Source organism: Bos taurus, chromosome 10 (genome assembly GCF_002263795.3).
Source record: "Bos taurus isolate L1 Dominette 01449 registration number 42190680 breed Hereford chromosome 10, ARS-UCD2.0, whole genome shotgun sequence".
Taxonomy (NCBI): Eukaryota; Metazoa; Chordata; class Mammalia; order Artiodactyla; family Bovidae; genus Bos; species Bos taurus.
Window position 1 is genome coordinate 71,470,406 of NC_037337.1, and position 14,857 is coordinate 71,485,262.

The window sequence follows — 14,857 nt, forward strand, 5'->3', positions numbered from 1 at the left end:
AGTGTATGGCAAGATAATTTTTACCATTGGAAAGTCCGTGAATTTTCATCTGAGAATTCTTGATCAAAAGTGACAGGACTGGGTACCTGGAGGCAAATGTCAGCCTTCAAAGCTAGAAAGAGTCAATATCAAGGCTTCCACACGTGATGCAGGAACCACTCTGTATTTTCTGTTTCTATTATTTGAGGAGTTTCAGTTTGCTGTCTTCAGGGTTTTGATCCTATCTGTATTGCCTAATCAGGTGTTCGACTGTTTTAAAATTTATGTGACTATAACATGTGTGTGCTAAGTGCTAAGTCGCTTCAGTCATGTCCGACTCTTTGCAACCCTATGGACCGTAGTCTGCCAGGCTCCTCTGTCCATGGGATCCTCCAGGCAAGAATACTGGAGTAGGTTACCATTTCCTCCCCCAGGGGATCTTCCTCACTCAGCGACTGAACCTGTGTCTCACATCTCCTGCATTGGCAGGGGGATTCTTTACCACTAGTACCATCTAGCGGAGAAGGCAATGGCATCCCCACTCCAGTACTCTTGCCTGGAAAATCCCATGGGCGGAGGAGCCTGGTAGGCTGCAGTCCACGGGGTCTCTAAGAGTCGGACTCGACTGAGCGACTTCACTTTCATTTTTCACTTTCACGCACTGGAGAAGGAAATAGCAACCCACTCCAGGGTTCTTGCCTGGAGAATCCCAGGAACAGAGGAGCCTGATGGGCTGCCATCTATGGGGTCGCACAGAGTCGGACACGACTGAAGTGACTTAACAGCAGCAGCAGTACCATCTAGGAAGCACACTGGGGTATAACATTAGAATTGAGATTGATAATGCCAGTTTTCTCTTATTCTGGTTTACCTAGTATTAAGTGTTGAATTGCGTTCTCCCATTTCCCACCTCAAAGGGAAAAAAAATTCTTGTGTTGAAATCCTAACCCCCAGTACCTTAGCATGTGGCCTCATGTATAAGTAAGGTCTTTACAGAAGTAATCAAGCTAAAGAGAGTTTATCAGAGTAACCCCATAATCCAATATGACTGGTGTCTTTAGGAAAAGTAGATATTTGGACACAGGGGCAGACACACATAGAGAAAGATGAAATGAAGAAGCATGGGGAGAAGATGGCCATCTACAAGCCAAGGAGAGAGGCCTGGAATAGATCCTCCCCCTCACAGTTCTCAGTTCAATTCAGTTCAGTCGCTCAGTCGTGTCCGACTCTTTGCAACCCCATGAACCGCAGCATGCCAGGCCTCCCTGTCCATCACCAACTCCAGGTTCACCCAAACCCATGTCCATTGAGTCGGTGATGCCATCCAACCATCTCATCCTCTGTCGTCCCCTTCTCCTCTTGCCCTCAATCTTTCCCAGCATCAGGGTCTTTTCAAATGAGTCAGCTCTTTGCATCAGGTGGCCAAAGTATTGGAGTTTCAGCTTCAAAATCAATCCTTCTGATGAACACCCAGGACTGATCTCCTTTAGGATGGACAGTTGGATCTCCTTACAGTCCAAGGGACTCTCAAGAGTCTTCAACACCACAGTTCAAAAGCATCAATTCTTCGGCGCTCAGCTTTCTTCACAGTCCAACTCTCACATCCATACATGACCACTGGAAAAACCATAGTCTTGACTAGATGGACCTTTGTTGGCAAAGTAATGTCTCTGCTTTTTAATATGCTGTCTAGCTTGGTCATAACTTTCCTTCCAAAGAGTAAGCGTCTTTTAATTTCATGGCTGCAGTCACTATCTGCAGTGATTTTGGAGCCCACAGTTCTCAGAGGGGGCTAAACCTCTCACACCTTGATTTTAAACTTCTAGCCTCTAGAACTGGGACAATACATTTTTGTTGTTTAAGCCACCCAGTCTGTGGTACTCACTTATGTATCTTGAGCAAATGAATACACCTAGCAAATCCTAGAGGTCAGTTAACTGTGAACACAGAAGTACTTCACTTTCCCCTGGACATTCATTCCTATGGAAGTTCCTTCAACCACCCAATTAGCATGATTAGACTTTGTCTCAAAGAGTTTAAATTGCTTTCAGGATATGATTGAGGTCTTTCAGAGAGGTTACCAGAACTATGTGGGCTCATAGGATATATCAACCATAATATCAACAAATAATAACAACATGTATCTGGTCAGTTTGGCATCAAAAGCATGAAAAGTCTTTATAGCCTCCTATGCTGTATATCTACTCCTAAAGATGTAATCATGGATGGGTACAACTGAACTATTAGGTACATCACAGTTACTGATAATATAAAAAAATTGGAAATGATTTATTCTATAACAGGTGATTAATTAAATAAAAAATGGTTACTTTCACATGATAAAACATAAAAAATCAATGACATAGAGAATGCCCAAGGTATAATTTTTTAAATAAAGTAAGCCATTTGTAAAATAAAATGACCCTGACTTTGAAAGAGAAGAAGGGCAAGGGAAAGAAATGTTAATCTTTCTCACTAGTTTGTAGGCCTATGGGAGATTTTATCACCTTAAGTAGCAATATTTTGAAAAGTCTCTACAAAGAACATGAATTCCTGTTGTAATTAGGGATAAGCAAAAGACATGGGTACCAGAATTTGTAAAATAATTTCTTATGGGCATGATGTTGAGATAATTTGGCCTAGTTTTTAATTTATATAAGTATTAATATTTTATTTTCATATAATGCACATATACAAACACACACAAATTGTAAGTATACAGTATGGTGAATTTTCACAAAGTGAAATACTCGTATAACTCAGAAAAATTTTGAACACTACCAACATCCCAGAGACTTTCTTCATTCTCTTTCCTCTTACTATCTCCTGAAGATACTACTATTTCGTCTCTCATACCACTCTTAGTTGTACCTGTTTTTGAATTTTATGTAAATGTAATCATACAGTATATGCTCTTTGACTCAGTGTTAATTTTGTGAGGTTCATTCATATTCTTACATGGAGACAGGACTCATTCACTATCATTTCTGGAGAGCCTGTAAAACTATTTCTTACAGGCCAGCTGACTGTGGTTGTCAATAAAGTTTTATTGAAATACAGCTGTGCTCTTCAATTTACATCTATGGCCGGCTGTCAAGCTACAGTGGCAGAGTTGGGTAGTTGTAACAGAGATCATATAGCCCACAGAGCCTGAAAAGTATTTACTATGTAGCCATTTACACAAAAAGTTTGCTGACTCCGGTTACATAGCATTAATTATGTGTCTGTGCCACGATGTATCTATGCATTCTACATTTGGTGAACAATTGTGCTGTTTCCAGTTTGAGATTATACAATGGGATTGCCAGATTTGGTAAATAAAAATGCAGAACTCTCAGTTAAATTTGAATTTCAGGCAAACAATGAAGAATATTTTTAATATAAGTATATCCCAAACATTGCATAGCAACCATGGGCTGAATAGCATTGCTGTGAATATTGAAATATGTGTCTTGTTATGAACATACGTATATAAGCAATTCTGTTGGGTATATTTCTAGGAGTGGATTGCTGGGCTATATCAAGTATGTGAGTGTTCACTCTTGGTGATTACTAACAAAGAGTTTTTCAAAGCAATTATACAAATTTATACTTTCACTGGCTACGTGAGATTTAAGTTGCTTCTCATCTTTGCCAATCCTTAATATAATTAGTGCTTTTAATTTTAACCAATCTGATGAATCTGCAGTAGCATCCCCATTGTGGTCTTTATATTTCCCTGGTGGGTAATTAATTTGAGTATCTTTTCATATGTTTATTGACCATTTGGATGTTGGGAAGGGGGCAGTTGTGTGTGGTACCTATTCAAGATTTTTGGCCATTTTTCTGTTCCGCCAAATGCCTTTTTCATGGTGGGCAGTGATATATACTATGATGTGGCTTATAATGGTGAACTGGAACAATCAGATTTTTTTCCCCTTCTCTTTCACTTTTTCATTCTTTCTGCCTGGAATTTGACCTGGAAAAGATGGGGGGAAGGGTAGATTTCAGCATGATCTGAAAATTCGTGAGGTAAAAGTCTAGGGCAGTGGTGTCCAATAGGACTTTTTGAAATGATGAGAATGCTCTGTTTCCGAAGCGTCCAATATGATATCCATTAGCCATGTGTGACTTCATTGCTTGAAATGTGACTATTGTGAATGAGGAACTGATCGCTTACATTTTATTTAATTTTAATTAATATAAATTTAAATAGCCACATGGGGCCAGTGGTACAGAATTGAAAAGTGTAGGTCTCATAGATGGACTAAGGGTAAACCAGTTATAAAGAAGGTGATACAGGGATTGCAGCTAAGAGAGTCAAACAGTTTTTGTTTCTGAATTCCCAGGAACTGTTCAGATGAGACTGCAGTGGAGAGAATTTGAGTTACTGGAACTATTTTCATATCTTCTGTTACTGTGGGCTGACGTTATTGTTAGTATTCTTAGATTTTTTATAAGATTCCATCCCCCTTGTCCTGCCCCAGTGCTGGTTTTTCAGCTTTTCTGAATTCTCAGAGTGAAACGAATCTTTTTCAAATGCCTCTGCAGTGAATAAATTGATTTCAGTTGGTTCAGAATGCTACAAAGTCCTCTCCCTCAGGAAGAATCAAAATTTATCCTTAAGATCTTGACAGATTTACCAGCTTCCCCTGACGCCTCTTAGGGGTGGCGGCCAAGTTCACAACACTGCTTCCTCTCTGGGAAGACTCCCAGACACACAGGGATAGGCCCTGAGTAATCACATCTGAGCCACACGATCTTGTAATCTTTGCTATAGACAAATGGCTTGAAAACTGTCATTGAGTGTCAGAATAGGCTTGAGGACGTATCAAAAAACAGACTGTGGGGCCCAGCCCTACAGTTTCTTTTCCAGTAGATCTGTGGGTGGGGCACTAGTATTTGCATTTCTAACAAGTGCTCGGGTGACATTAATGCTGCAGATCTGGGGCCCTCCTTGAAGAATTACTGCTGTAGATAATTAAGTCTGGGACAGTCGCTCTGAGACAGGGCAACCAGTTTTTCTCAGCAATTTGAAAATTGGAACAAAGAGACACAGAGACTGGGGGCTATTAGAGCAGTGCTCTGGAAAGAAGGTCCAAAACCACCACTGTTGGGGTTCCCAGAGCTGGTCTGGCTCCTGCTCTTCAGTGGAGCCTTGGTTGTTCAATCCTTTGAATACAGCTTAATACCTTCATTATTTTGCAAACTGGCCTGTTTGCAAGTTTCTGTTGCCTGCCTCTAAAAGAACTTAAACTAAGACATGAGTATATGAGTTGTGTTCCACCACAAAAACAAAAACCATTCTAAACATTTAAAACAGATAATACAGTACAGGGAATTGGTCACACTGGTGATAGAAGGTCTGAGAAGACAAACAGGCAACAAGATTAGCAACAGCAGGAAGCTACCCCCACCAGTAGGCTGGAGGTACAATTGGAGAAGATGGCATTAACAAAGGCACAGTGACCTGGAAGAAGCTGGAACCACAGTGAACCAGTCCAAAGTGGAAAATGCTGCTGCAGCTGCCAGAAACATCACCCAAGTGCAACTTTGTGGTGGTAACGAAACACCCTGTCTTCTCCCTTCCTCCTACCTTTGGTCTTCCAGCAGTGCTTCTCCTGGCTGGGAAGTTCGGGGAAGACGACCTGGGATACAGAAGTTAGCTGGATGCTGTGTAAGGACAAGGTGTGTATAAGAAAGCAAGCTGAGGGCTAGCACTGTTTAATGTGGATTTCATATTTTTTTACTCAAAGAACATTTGGCCAACTGGCAAATTACTGAAATAATATGTGCACACTGTATAATTTCTAATAATTAACTAGGTTCTTATTAACTTGTTCCATAATTAGGGCTGACATTTCTGAAATAACCGTCAGGAGAAAATTGCAAATAATAACAAGAACTGGCATTTGTATAGTTATTTTCAATTTGAAAAGTGTTTTTATCTGTCTTACCCAATCGCTAAAAAAAATGTTGTGAAGTAAGTTTACCATTAGCTCCATTTGAAAAATAAGGAAACTGAAACTCAGAGAAAATAGCAACATGAAAGAAAGTCTCGTAGCTCAAAAGTGGCAAAATGGCAAGATCCCAAACCTGGACTTAGTACCCAACCTCAATTGTTGCAAAACACCAAGCTATTGTGTGAAAACACATGCAGGGCTACAAACTTCAAATTCTTTCTCTGTTGATATCTCACTTCCTCCCTTATCTAAAACCCAGCATCTAGAATAAAACCTTGTAACCATTACCGAGAGAAAATATTCTGAATGATGAGCAAAACATACCAGGGTGCCTTTCCCTTACCTTCTTCTGTAGATGGTCAATTAAATCTATTCTCCGTGGTCCTGTGGGTTCTTAATTAATAGGTAATGAGTATTGGACAAGACGCAGCCTTTCATAAGATCATTCTGAAATAATAGCAGTCCTTTAAAAAGAAAAGAAAAAAGTTTAAAAAACTCATTTGAGAGCATAAATTAAGCTACACAGAGTGGGTGTTTCTGATGGCTGATGAGACTATTTTATCTAGAAAGAAATACACACAATGAGTTTATGTGAATGTGTGTGTGTGTGTTGGGGCGGGGGGTGGGTTTCCTTTCTGTCTGCATAGATGCTGTTAAGCTTCCTCTGGTTCCAGATCCACAGATTGCATTTCTGATGCTGAAGAGCCATCTTTGTTTCCCCTGGTTACCAATGAAATAGTGTGCAGGGATCAGTTCAAATTCATCACACATAGGAAAATGCTTCCAAACATAATGGCTTGCTTTCAGTATTTATTATCTATATTTATATCTATTTAATAGTAAGGGCAACTCACATGTATATCCACACATTTCTGTGCTTATAATCTAGTGTGTATGATGTCCTTTACATAGAAAAATGATATATGTAATACAGCACATCCCTATAATATTAATTGCTATAGAGAATGGAATTTTTTCTTCAGGCAGACTTCATCCTCTCCTTCATTACTGAAGACCAAAGAGAACCTGCTGAAGGGTGATTTACCCTGTAGAGTTACTCCTCAGAGTATATCTCAATACTGTAATAGACTTTTATCTGTAAGGCTAAGTCTTGCCTTATAAAGAATCTCCACATCCAGTTTGACTAAATAAATTTCAGGCTCAATGATTATATTTCCATCTAAAAGCTTTACACAGTGACAAGATTGGGAGAGCTTTAAGAATCCTCCCAGGTCAAGTTTCTTTCTGAATATTTCCCCACAATGAACTTCAATACATTAAGTCTACCCATTAGCTAGAATATCACTGATTGTACTCTTGATCTGTTGGCCAATGGAACATTTGTATTGTCTAGGTTCCATGTAAAACAATATTTGGAATGGGTGGAATAGCTCAGAACAGGAGAGCAATACTCAAAGTCATCTTCCTTCAGTGGAGAAAAATGTGTCTGGTGTAAGAAATTGGCTTGTTAAAAGAAAATCAAAATTTAGTGCTAGAATCTCTCCCTCAGAAAAACAAAACATTTCTTTTTCCTGAGATTCTCAATTAGTTCCATGAATATTTTTCTCTTGAACCCCATTATTCTTGCACAATGATATGAGAAAATAAGAGTGATAAGACTTTCACCAACAATTAGGTAGAGAATTGTTTGAAATTTTGTGAATTTTTTTTTTTTTGTTCTCCCCACAAACCGTGGTCTTCTAGACATTCTGCTAGTGGAAACAGGGGTGTGCACTAATCCTTAAATGTGACTAAGATATTGAATGTCATTACAATTTACCTTTACAACTGGAATAACTGGATGTATTGATTTTTTTTTTCATTTAAAAAGACACCTAGAGATTTGCTCTCAATGTTAATTTTTCATAACGTTTGGTGATCATTGAGTAATGTAAAGTGCCATGGAAAAAATACATATTAAAAATAAAAATTTCCTGAAGGTTCAGAATTCTACATACCTTTTGCTTACTTTTAATTAAACATATAGGTTATTAATATCACAGTAATTCCTGAACAGCATGATGTGTTGTTTGGCTGAAGTCGTACAAAAATTTGAAGAGTATGGTATATAAATTGAGGGGAAAGTGTGTGCATTTAAGAGTACATGTATACATATGTGTTATTTATTAAAACTTCAGGCAAGGATGTTGTCTTCCTGTGAATTCAGAGCCATGAGAGCGGGAAGTCTGCTGCAGAGAAGAACAAAAGCATGGCTGCGCGATAGTATTATCTCTGCAGCAGCAGCAGCCTCCCTGACGGAGGGCTGCGGCGACTATCTAGTCTGTTACACTGCATTTTTTTATTACTGACACCCTGCGTTATTCTGTCAGCTCAGCCGACTAAGCTGTTCCCCGAGTTCTGGCTGGTCACCCTGACTCCGTTAAATGGGAGAAGGAAAGAGAAGGCAGGTGATTTGTACCAAGTGGGGCACGAGGAGATTTCTTTCCTTCGGGGTCAGCGTCCTTCATCGTCCGGGACTTGGGGAATTCCAGGACCGCATTTAACCCAGAAACCAGAGTGTCCTATTCATTAGTTGCTGCGCAGAGGGAAGACAGTGAAAGGCTTAATCTCTTCCCAGCTGGGGCCAATAGAGCTGGGTTGATCAGAGCTGCCTGGCTGATGTGCAGTAGCCTGGACCCCGCTGGTCCCTCAGAGACCGCACGGGGCCTAGAGGAGGTCAAGTCAAAGGACACGACCTCAGGGAGCTTCCCCCCCAGCTCTTGCCCGCGCAGCCTGCAACTCGGCTCCTGAGCGACCACCGCTACTACAGCAAGGCTGGAGGGCGGGGAGGGGGCGGGTCCCGGAGTGGGCGGGAATAGGGGCGGGGACGAAGAGGGTCCGGAGTTTGTTGGGAAGTGTAGTTTCCAGAACCTCAGGAGCGTAGCTATCCAGGCTCTGCTTGTGGAGTGTGAACTACGATTCCCAGGAGTACACGGGCCCGGCCCGGGAGTCCATGCGCAGTGGGCGCCACATTGTATCCTATCAGGCGAGGAGAGGGTGATGTCACCTGCGAGTTGGTAACCTACGAGCGGCTGTGGAGGAAACTGTTTAACCGGATCCCATTGTACCCGGAGCGCAGAGCCGCCTTTTCAGCATGCAGGGGCTGCTCAGGTAAGGGGGACGTGCCGCGTCGCCCTCCGCACTCATTCATTAAGAGGCACCGCGCGGTGGCGCGGGGGTGGGCGCGCTTCTTCGCGGCCCGGTGCTGGGTTCGCAGCGCGCCCTCCCGCTGCCTTCCCGGAGCTCCCGGGCCAGTAGGTAAATATTAAACCCGTCCTTCAGGTTGGGTCTGGGTGGGAACAGGACCTAGACAGCTCCCAGCTGCCAAGCTGGGTTTGGGAAAATGGCTGCAAGCGCGGCTCAAAGCAAGGCGAGCCCGGGGGAAGGCTCCCCGAGGACGGAGTTGCCTCCCTTCTTTCTTTCTGAGGCGCTTGGATGCCAAGAGAGCCAGCAGGGTACCACTCGCCGCCTTGCCGATGACACGCTGGGGCTCTGGGGCTCTTGGCCTCTGCTGGGTGCTGCGGGCACTGCTACTGTAGGGAGTTGCTGGCCCGGGAGGCTCTGGAAGGGAGAATCCCGAGGTAGGCTTGTTAGAGTGGTAACCGAAGAGGCGGGACTCATTTACTCGTTCGCGTCCCAGCAGAACCCCCGCTATCCCGGGTACCCTCGCCTCAAGACTCATTGGAAAGGGATGGGATGACTGTAATTTAGGCGAAGTTGGAAGCTCAAGGTCTCAAACGAGAAAGAGGAGGGAAACCCACGTTGCGGAAGGAGCGAGGGGTGTTTGCGGACAGCGGCGAGGGGAGGCTGCGTAGCCTGCGGACCGGGTTCGAGGCGCCACAGGGCGATCCAGCCCCCCGTCCCTTTGGGTAGGGCACACCTTGGTGCCCCTTGCACTGATGGCTCCCTCGACCAGGATTACTTGAGCTAGGACGAAGAGTCTGCCCGGAGCGCTGGCTGGGCCGTGGTAAAGCGGTGGGTAGAGTTGAATAATCTAACGATACGAGTCGCAGTGGAACAGAAGGGCTGGGTAATCGGTTTTCCCAGCTAGTGATGAAAATCCAACTGCTTGTGATTCGCATGGAGACGTGTGCGAAGCCCAAGAACTCTATATAATAAAGTCCTCTGGACTTCCTTTCCCTAGCAGCCTTATCCTTTCTCTTACTCATTCATCAAACCTTTGCTAAAGGCTCTGTTCTCAAGTTGCTCTCAGCCTGCGATTGGGGTATTCTGCCTCTCGTGCCTATAAAATATTTTAGTGGACCCAGGAATCGAGTACACTCCAACCGTCGTTCACTACCGAGCCCCTCACCCTTCGCCCCCCATCTCCAGGATGCTCAAGGAGAGCATTAAGAGTAAATGCCACCCATGACCGTTTTGCTCCCGTTGAGCTAGTAGTTTCCCGAGGCTCGGGAAGGACCTGGTGAATTGAAGCGGAGTTTGCCTGCAAGACGAATCCTGTTGCCATGGCGACTCCTGCCGTCGGAATCTTAACTGCTCCCACTGCTGTTTCAATTCGTCGTGGCCCTGCGGGCAGCTGGGAGGGCGTGGCCAGTAGGTGTGGTCAGATGCTCGCCCTGGGCCCAGCTGCTCTCTCCTGGTCACCGGTTTCACAGTCCTGGCTCTCTCTATTCCCTGTAAATAGCTTGAATACAATTTTTAGACCCCTTTCCCTCTGTCAAGCCCATACCTGGTCTCTCCAGCTCCATCCCCAGAAAAAGCTGTTAAGAGCCTTTGTCCTAAGGCAGACTCCGAAAATTACAACCAAAAGCTCTCTTTACTCTTTCACTCTAGCTGCTTCATTTTCCTAATAACATATGTAACAGTGTTGGGAACAGCTTTCTCAAGGAGGGAGTTCTCTGTCATGCGTGAAGAGAGCTCCCTGGCTACCAGTAAAGGTCCTCAATTTACCCTAAGTGCAATTCTAGGGACAAGTAATGACTGAAATTGAGTTCTGGAAGTCACTGCTATCCCATGTGTTTCTAATGAAATCTAAAAGCCTGCCTAGAGGATTCAGATCTTTGAGAGGGTTGGGATCTAGGAAGCCTGAGTTCTGCTCTGGCATTACTGGCTTCCCCATTCTGGGGTGAACCCTCTGCCTCTGGGGACCTCAGTCATTGTTGACCTGGGGAAAGCAGCATAGAGTGTTTCCTAAAGTTGATTTCAGTATAAAGTCTTGTGACTCTAGGAAGGAGTTGTTCGTTGTCTTTTATTTTTTTCAGAGAAATCTGAAGATGAGAATTTAAGCCCAGCTTTTGACACTGTGACATCGGGTTAATATCTGAGCCCTACTTGTATAGCAAAATAGCCTGGGTCTCATGGTAATCCTTCAAAGTGGGCAAAGCAGCTATATTAGTATTTATAATATTAGTTCTACTGTTATTACTATTATCCCAGTACCTGGATGTCTATTTATCTTTTTATTGTAGAATTGTTTAGGTTTTGACTTTTTAGATTCTCGTTGAATGCAGTTATTGGTAATTTAATTGCATTAAGAGTAATTGAGCTATACATTTTGCTTACCTTCTGCTTTCATTTCATACGGTAGTGTATTATCACAGATATTGCAATTAAGGGGTATGTGTATATCTGTTAGCATCAATGCATGTGCATTCACGTGCAGGTAAATGCTTGGGGATGCTGTGTGCCAGGCGGTTGACATTCATCATCTGGTTTTAAGTAGGTGGTTACATCCCCATGAGGAAAGAGTATCAGAAATTTCACTGCACTGATATTTCACTACAAACTACAATTGCCTTCAATTATCTCACTTCTTGATTCCCTGTAATGCTGTTAACAATCCCACCGTTTGTGGGTTTTTCCCACTCAGAGGGTCTTTTGAGAGCAGAGTCTTTGTCTAATCTATCCCTGCGTATCCAGCAATTAAAGCAGTGTTTGGCCATTGGCAGGTGTTTTATAAGTATTTGTAGAACATGATTGGAGATCCAAGATCTATATTCTTTCCACTGATAGTTTTGTCACCAGTTGTAACAGTCCTTAGTTTTCTGTCAAGCAGTTTCATCTCAGCGTAAACCAGAACTCCTGTGCAGCATGTGACTTGAGGCATAAAAGGCCTTCCAAGTGTTTGAAATAATTGAATTGTAACTGTTTGCTTTTGGGATATATTCTCTCACAGACTACCCCCCACCCCCATAATTCTTAATACACTTCTTATTACCCCAAATCAGACATTTCTCAATTTCTCTCTGTTGTACTGTCCTTGGCCCAGATAACTTTCCCAGGAGGTGTACAACAGGAGAATAGGGAGAGAGACCAAGGCAAAGATAGAGACTTCTACTAGGCCATGAGTGACCCCCCAGAAGCACCATTAAGTAGAAAGGTGGACAATAGGTCGCTCATCTGGGGTGGCGTTATTCTATGAACAGGGTAAGTTATTCAGACTGCTGATATGAGAGGAGAACAGGGTAAAGACATTTGCCCAGTATTTGTAGCATTTAGTTATTGTCCAGTAATTTGCATTCTGTGGGTTTTCAGAAGTGTAAATGAGTGAGGAGATGTGATAGTAAAGAGGTTGCAGTGGGCCATGTCCTTGGGTGGTGCTTACAGGAGCTCAGTGAGTAGGTGCCAAGGAATTTGAATCCTGACTTTCTTGCTTTGTGGACACGCCTCTGGGTGTTAAGAATTGGTGTGTCTCTCTGTGTGTGGTTTTATTTGAGCTACTTTGTTTAAAAGGCTGCTTTTACTGTTGATACTGTGGTCATCAGAACAAATAAGGTGTTTACAAATAAAACATAGTTAAGACTGAAAGTGTTTCATTTTGTAAATATTTGGGGGATTGTATAAAGAGTGGCTTTGGCTTGAGAATCTTGAGGTCTTCTGTGAAATTACTTAAAAACTTACAGCTGTTGGATCAGGGGGAACAAGCTTTTCCAACAAAACTTGGTACCACTGATATCCTTAGGTGTTTGGTTCAGGAAATAATCACAGAGGTGGTAACTTCTGTGGGGGCCCTCCCTGGCTTCGCATCATGCCCCTGGCATTTCTAAGTGTTAAGTCTATTCTAGTATTGCAGGAAACAAAGCAACTTTGCCCATTTAGGATAGCAAACTTGTTTAATCTCTATAGGTGGCCCCAGTCAAAACAAAAGTCCTTCTTTTTTGTAGTTTTTTTTCCTTTGGATAAGGAATGTGAGCTCCTGTCACTTATTTTGGTATCAAAATGTCTAACTTGGTAATGGAGGGAATCTTTTAAGTGAGTATATGTATCTTAAACACTTAGAGCATCAGATCATAGTAGTTTGGTCTATTTGAGAGCACAGTTTAGAGGCAACTGCTGCATAGGTAATATTTCAGAACTTGTAAGGAGGACTGTGTCTGTAGGTTGGTGGGGCAGGCTGGGGCTGGCTGTCCAAGGATACCTCTCTTGAAGGATGTGCTTGGAGTGGTTGAGGGGTTGATAGATTGGAGTTGAAGGATGGATCTGAAGTGCCCCTCTTCTCCCTTCCTTCAAGCTGCTACTCCGTGGCCCCACTGAAAGAGGGACAGTTGAAGATGAGATGCAAGTGGATCTGGGTGACCTACATTCCACTCTAGCAGACTATTTCCGCAGCAAAAAAAAAAAAAAAAAGTGTTTACCTTTGTATTTTCTGGCATCTCCACTGTTCCAAAAACAGAGAAATAAGCATTTTGGAATGAGTTTGCATTCACGGGACACATGTCTAAAAATGATTTGATTAAATCCTAGGAGCGTACCAACGAGCACATAGAGCCTGCCCCACCCCTGCCCATTAATCTGAGGTCACCAAATACACCCTCAGCCTTGGTGAGCTTATTGTCCCTGTGGATGTTTAAGTACTCCTGGCTTTTATCCCATCTATGACTTTCTGCAATGATGGCTCCCCTCATCTGAGCATCTGAATTCTCCTTGCCCTCTCAGTTCCAGCTTCTGGGAAGCCTTCCCTGCCTCGCTCTCCATTTTCACAACCATCCGTGGCACCTTCCTCCTTAAGAGCCCTCAGCCTGACCACACAGCCAAAAATAGTCACAGCTAATGTGATACTAACAGTCAAGCAATGTGAGGTGCTAAGCTGGGGTCAGGCCTTTCCTAATACTTTTCTTGAGCTTTACCATGGCCTCTTTCACAGCTGTAGTGGGTAGGTACTGTTATCACCGTGTTATAGTTGAGGAAACTGAGGCATGAAGAAGTTCACAAACTCACTGAACTCACACAGCTAGTAACTGCCAGACCCGATTAGGGACCCAGGCTTCTAATTCTTTACCTCCACCCCTCCCCCCTTGCACGCACACTCGCACACACATTATTGCCTTGCCTCGGGTTTTCTCTCCACTGAGTAGGAGGAGTCACAACTTCCTTTGTGTCTTTTGATTTAGAAACAGTGCTGGGGTCAATGACAGTAAATAAGGTCGATTGAGACTAAAACTGCCTATTGACTTAAAAGTTTCTTAGAGTCTGATTTTCTGGAACAAAAAATGTTACATGAGATTAGGAATGTTGCATTTGTGTATTTGAATGATAAGAATTTTTGAACTCTCTCCTTTTTGCTTTGTGAATGATTGGCAAATTACTTGAAAAAGGAAATGCTTTTACCTGCCATCTCTGAATCTATGTGCGTTAAACCCTCTTGTTACCTGAGATAACTTTTCAGTGGGTTGAATCTTTTATCTGAAGAAAGCCCTTCTCACTCAGAGCAGGGCCATAGAAACCTGTTTTGAGATTTAAGACTCCCATAATTTCTTAGCTTCCCAACTCCCTGTTGTCTTTTAATATTTATGGTGAAAGCTCTTTTGAAAAGAAAATAATGAAAACTTGAGCAGTAGTCAAACATGTCATCTAATGTTGGTTATCCTTAGATGGGTTTCCTGGGTGGTGCTAGTGGTAAAGAACCTGCTTGCTAGTGCAGGAGACATAAGAGACGTGGGTTCAATCCCTGGGTCAGGAAGATCCCCTGGAGGGCA

The 14,857-nt window shown here is 43.0% G+C and overlaps 1 protein-coding gene and 1 long non-coding RNA gene across 7 annotated transcripts in view; one reads left to right on the forward strand and one right to left on the reverse strand.

Annotated features, from left to right (window-relative positions):
* Positions 1-2,500: 2,500 nt before the first annotated feature.
* Positions 2,501-8,842, reverse strand: LOC112448505 (uncharacterized). 2 transcript variants are annotated; one of them, XR_003036883.2, is made up of 4 exons: positions 8,341-8,842; positions 6,265-6,385; positions 5,555-5,631; positions 2,501-3,937 (listed from the first exon to the last, which is right to left on the reverse strand). It is a non-coding gene; the product is annotated as an uncharacterized lncRNA (long non-coding RNA). The 2 variants fall into 2 exon arrangements; XR_009496225.1 differs by lacking the exon at positions 2,501-3,937 and adding an exon at positions 4,111-4,324.
* Positions 8,843-8,923: 81 nt separating this feature from the next.
* The window catches only part of DAAM1 (dishevelled associated activator of morphogenesis 1), a 191,639-nt gene continuing 185,705 nt past the window's right edge, over positions 8,924-14,857 (forward strand). For 3 of the 5 annotated variants that reach the window (XR_009496029.1, XM_005211965.5, XM_005211966.5), the window contains exon 1: positions 8,924-9,032. The gene's annotated coding sequence lies outside the window, so the exon portion shown is untranslated. 5 annotated transcript variants of the gene reach the window in all.